Here is a 6,251-nt window from a genome sequence, read left to right as displayed (position 1 = left end):
AGTTCTTTTTACATATTGACATAGGTACATTTCAGAGAGCATTTTGTTGTTTTTGTTTATTAGAGTTATTCCTCTCTTCATAAATTCTTAGAAATCAGTACAATCTATAAACGATTTGACAGAAATGGGGAAAGGTATTTAGATCTGGTCTAGTTTCCAAAATGAGACACTTTTCAAAGTTGTAATGCCAAAATAGCACTATTCAAACGAGGAATTCTGAAATGGTTGTATCACTCTGAGAGGAGAAGCAAAGAAGTGCAGCCATTAGTTACAAAATTACAATGATAAATAGTACACTAATAAACCTGAAACATGTTCAAGATTGCTATTATAAATAAATGGGTAATTGCATTTGGATCTAGAGTCACTTAATAGTCTTAACATGAATCCTTGAAAAATCTTGGTACCTTGGGTTGGGTGGAATACCTTAATTTTCCCATTAAAACGACTGGAAATTTCTTCTTCATTTACTACTTCTCAAGTACTATCAGGATTTCCAGACACAATTAACAAGTTATTAAGTGAGGCGTAGATGTAATATACCCCTATGTACTCATTACCCCTTTACAAAATAAACAAATCAAGGTAAATTTTGTTTCCTTTACAAACCAACCCACTTCCTAAGCTCTCCACTCTAATTCTTCTAAAGCAAATTCCAGACATCATATAATTTTGTGTGCAAATTCTTCATTATATATCTCTAAAAGGCAGTGCTTTTTGTCTTAGCTGAATCAAAACACCATTATCATACCCTTAAAAATCTAGTAGTACCTTAATATTGTCAATATTTAGTAGTGTTTGCATTTTAATTTTATATTGTATAATTTTTAAAATGTTTATCTCAAACAAATCCATTTAGTACAAATGGTTGACATTTTTCTTAAGTCTTTTTTAATCTTTAGGTTCACCCTACATCTTTTTCTCTCTCAAATATTTGTTAGAGAAAGGGGTTTTTTCATCCTATACGTATGAATATGATTGGAATTTTGTTGATTGCGTCCTGTGATGTTAATATGTGCACCTGTTCCCTACATTTCTTGATAATTTTTGGTTAAATCAGATTCAGTTTTGAGTTTTTGGAAGGAAAGTCTACTTCATAGATGTGTACTTTCATCTAGTTGTGTCTTATGTGATGTGTGTGTGTGTGTGTGTGTGTGTGATGTTAGCAGCCACACTGCACTTTAATTATGTGTTAGCTTGCCCTTCTTATGACATGGTAAGTAAGCTCTTTGAAGAGCAAACGCTGTATTCATCACCTTATCCCTAGTACCTGGCACAGTTTCTGGAAAATAACAGGGGCCCAATATTTTCTAACATATTAGTGAATTCAGGAGCTTGTGGTTCAGTCTCAGCTCTCTCACTAACTCTTTGTAGATCACTGGTGAGACTCATAATTTTTAATGAATCTTATCTTCATCATTTGTAAAATGAGGATTTGACTTGAAATTGGTCTCTAAGTTCCCTTCAATGATTATAAAATAGTCATGCAAAGGTCTATAAGCTGTCTCCCCTGCCCCCCACACACTCCATCCCACGAGGTTGCAAGAAGAAATAAAGAAATCCATCCCATACATGTATACTAAGAAGTGTTTTCTGTTTCTTTTCCAATTTTTTTTTTTTTTTTTTTTTTTTTTTTACAGAAACACATTTGTCACATGGGCAAAAAAATTGTAGTTGTAATAGAATTCAGCTTGCTGGCTGGATATATCAAGCTGGAGCAGATAACGTTCAACTAAATTCAGTTCTCTTCCGTGATAGATAAGAATATATAAATATATGGTATATGAACACATGAGTAACTGAGTAGTTTAAATTCTGCTAACAAAAATGCCCCAAAAAGGACAGGCTTATTGTCCACTAACAGATACATATTTTAATTAACTATTAAACCACTCTCCATCCTTAATCAATTTTTATTTTATTTAATTTCCAACAAATAACAGGAAAAACAAGCTGACCACCTTGAAAATAATTACAAGAAATCATTTCTACATACATATACCTTCATATGTAATATATCATTTATTAGAACAAATATATACAAGCAAAGATTCCATTGAAGTTTATTCTTGGCAGTAATAAGGTCCAGACATGAATAAACAAAAGTAAAAAACACGCAAGTATATTACATCATGGGTTATATTTTCAAAAATATAAAAATAAATTGTCTTTCGAGAAAAGTCTTCTTATGTTTTTATTTAAATTTATATCCAAGCTGAAGAAAATAGGTACAACTATAAAACAATATCAAAACTCAGGTTAATATCTTATATTCAACGATTTTGAATTGTCTAAACAAAAGTTTATTCTCTAGCTCACTGGTCACAGAATCAATGAAGATATATAATTTTCTAGGCACAAAGACTCAAGAGTTTATAGAGATTTGTAGAACATGTCATGGAAATAAAAGGTATAAATCAATTTATTTTTTTATTCCAAACAAAACAACTTTCTTCCCTCTATATTATGCTTGCATCATTCACCGCCAAGTAATAGTTCTATCAGAAATTAGACAGGCTCAGTATCTAATGTCTACAAGCAATGATAATCAATTGGTTCTGAGATGGGTTTGCTAGTCACAGACCTGTAATCAGCACACAATAATGTGTCTTTGTAATAAAGACAGTGTTTCCTAGGGACAAAGCATTATTTCATTATTACTAACAACATAGGAGAACATCTAAACAATTGTTTTACTCTTCAAAGCTGTGGAGGCTTAAGATCATCAACATCAAAGATGAAATGAAAAGGGTCCAACTGGCTAAAACACACAATACACATGTATACACATAAATACCCATATATAACTGTCTTTCGTGTTCAACTTTTTAACAGTAAAAAACATTCCCAAATAATTGTTTTTATTAATTTAAAATGTTTCTGTTCTAGAGATGGTAAACACTACAAAATATGATTAAGGCTTCGGATTCTAACGTTATTATATATTCCTTTATAATTGTTGTCCCATAGTTGAATTTACATTCCCCTTTGCCACTTTAAAACAAGGTGATTGTACATTTGACTACATTATCCTTCAGGTTGTAGACAAACATAAACTGAACCCAACTAGGATAGGTCCCAACATTTCAGGAATGTGGCACCACAGCTTAGATCAAACCCCTCTAAATATTACAATTACCAATCTCTTGGTACACATTTTTTACTGAATTTTTACCATTTGTTATTGTTAATTACATGTACATTAAAATTTTGATTAAACATGTCTCCATTTTGGCCTTTTCCTATATATTACAAATTTAGTTTGCATTTCATCTTTGGTGTTCCAAATGACCTTTCCTAAAATAATTACTCACTTATCAGTAACATAAATATTGAACATAATTAAAATAATTTTCATTTATTCTCTATATTTTCACCAACACACAGTTTTAGATTTACAGAAGTTGTAATTGGTATAGCAAAGCTGGTGTCACTATTGTAGAGAACATAGCACTTTTAGTACAGTACAAAATAATTTTTTTAAAATGGAGATTATTTTCAAGCATAACAGTAGACAAAAGTAAAAGGAAGGATGAAAAAGAAATTGTGAAAATTATCTTTTTAAAAGAAAAGCCTGCTTAAAGAAGTTTATGTTAAGGTAATTCTCAAATATAGTAATTCAGTAATTTAAACTGACTTGAAATGTATCTATATATTCCAAATGTTTGCTTATTCACTGTGGATATTTAATGATACATCAGAGGCAGTCCAAAAAATATGGTCAAAACTATTTTTCATTACATAACATTCAGGTTGAATGTGCTTACTAAATGAGTAATTATGAATTTAATACCCAAGATTGATTATTCTGTCATATGACTTCCCAGAATATTTAAAATCAAGTAGTTCTGCTGCTTTGTCAAAAAAAAGTCATGTTTATGCATGTAAATGAGTTATACACACAAATATTTGGTAATGAAACATGCAGTTGAGTAGACAAACTGAAATTATTCTTTCCCCCTCCCTGATCTATAGTATATATTAATGCTTTAGTTTTAAACAAAAAAACCATATTTTATGTGATTATAAAGCTTATGAGATATTGGCAATATGTCCCCAACTAATCTGTTGCAGGAGGTATAAGAAATACAGTAACATATGTATAAAAGTAACATTCACTGAAGGCAAAAAATGATCCTACATGATTTAAATTTTCCGTTAGAGAATACAATTGAGGCAAACCCTCCAGTGATAATATTCAAATGATTTATGAAAATTAGAATGGTCAAATTCTTTGGTCTATCCACTTCAAGTGGATATTAGTGTAGGTACTTAAATTATGTAATGCTAGCAATTGATTTTAGAAAGGACTATGATATATGTTTTACTATCCTTATTCCAATTCAAATGGTCTTGTGTAGACTTTGTCTATCCAGAGTCTCAGATCCCACCAAGTGCTTTAGCAAAAAGGTTTTCCCAGTTATAACATCGGTATTGTTTTCAGCCTCACAAAGCTTCCAGCTTAGGCAGTGAAATCCAAGCTATAGGCAAATGCAAATATTCATAAAATATGTCAGTGTGCCACTCAAAATTTTATTTCTTTTCATTGCTAACTCTCACATCACCACTAGTACTTCGAAAGACAGAGGGAAGGCTGCCAATTATTATATTGGTTAGTAATTTTGATAGATTGAAGACGTTTATCTTAACAGAGGTTTATAGCTGATTAACACAACTTGGTGGATTTCATGAAAGAGTTGCTTTCTTGATTAGCACAGCACAATCTCCCGCAACGCTATTCATGTACCAATTTGTACGATGCAACAGTCATTTCATTACTAGTGACCTAGTAGTCTTGAAAGAGTTAATCTTCCAAACAGTTTACAAAGTAATTTGTACCTTGGAAAATCAGGAACAACTGATTACACATTTGAGTTTTTCAGGAGGAAAAAAACCATAATTAGCTAAGGACATTCTGCTTACTAATATTACATTGTAGTGAGGAAACCAGTGATATCTTGAATGCTTACAGGTTGTCTACAATAAGATCCCATTAGAGAAAGTCTGGGCCTTTTACTTTGATCTTTATGAGTTGTTTTTTCATTGTCAACATTTTAACTAGCTAATATTCTGATGATAGTGAAGAAAAACATCTCAAGACTTTAAAGTTACAAACTTGATTTTCAGGGGAGATACTCTACTTGGCAAACAATTTTTAAAGTTCATAGTTTCTGTTCATTTTTTTTGCTGTTGTATAAATTAAAAAATAATTTTCTTACAAAATTAAGACATTTTCTAAAGAGCAATCATACTACATACAGTTAGTAACACAGTAATTTATTTTCAGCATCAAGAAAAAAGTGTAATGCATTTCAAAAAGAGTTCAGTTAACAAGGACAATTTTTTTAAGATTCAGTTATCTAAAATTTGGAATGTTAATTTAAAAATTATCTCTACTGTTTAATGTGGGTTCTGACTAGAACTTTTCACATAAATGACTTGATAGGTAAAGTTTTAGAGATAACTTACACACACACACCGCCATCACCAACACCATCACCACCGTAAGCTATAATTTAGTGTTTCCCAAAATGCTTGATGAGAAGAATTATCAGAGGAACCTTTAAAATAATGAATCCTAGAACGTTCTAAGGAGATTCTGATTATCTAGATAAAGAGATATTCGGAAATATATCCGGATCACTTTTTGTCTTATGTATGGAGTTGCAAATCACCAACTCATTCGAGCATATGACAGTTTGGTTGCAGAACTTTAAAACATGGCTCTAATTTCTTGCAAAGCACTCTATGTAATAAACCTTATAGTAGTCCCAAATAACTGTTTGGGGAAAACTAGAGCCATAGTTTATGAAACCATAATTTGCCCATGCATTTTTTTCTTCTTCTAGACTTTTAGTATTATTAAGGCAATCCAAATACTGAAATGAATCATTAAAGCATATTTTTTGAGATATTTATAAAGGAAAAACTATCTGGTTTAGATACTTTGTTGTTCAAGTAGATTATCAATCTAGAACACATTCAACACTATATCTAAGAATCTATAGCTCTTAGGTTTTCTGTCATTTTTAACTGAACTGATTTGATGGCTTAATAAATTAAGAGAGATCAATTAAAAACAGCTGGTCAGTGACATGAATAATGATATTCAGTGACAAAATAAGAAGCCAAATGTTTAGTAAAGTTGAATACGTAGCTATTTCTTTAAAATACTATGGTTATTGACAACTGGAAAGGGGCTCTGTCATATAGTTGGCTCTTTATCTAGTTGAATGTGCAACTTTTAATGG

The sequence above is a fragment of the Rhinolophus ferrumequinum genome, chromosome 4 (genome assembly GCF_004115265.2).
Source record: "Rhinolophus ferrumequinum isolate MPI-CBG mRhiFer1 chromosome 4, mRhiFer1_v1.p, whole genome shotgun sequence".
Lineage (NCBI taxonomy): Eukaryota > Metazoa > Chordata > Mammalia > Chiroptera > Rhinolophidae > Rhinolophus > Rhinolophus ferrumequinum.
This window is presented reverse-complemented; position numbering follows the sequence as displayed.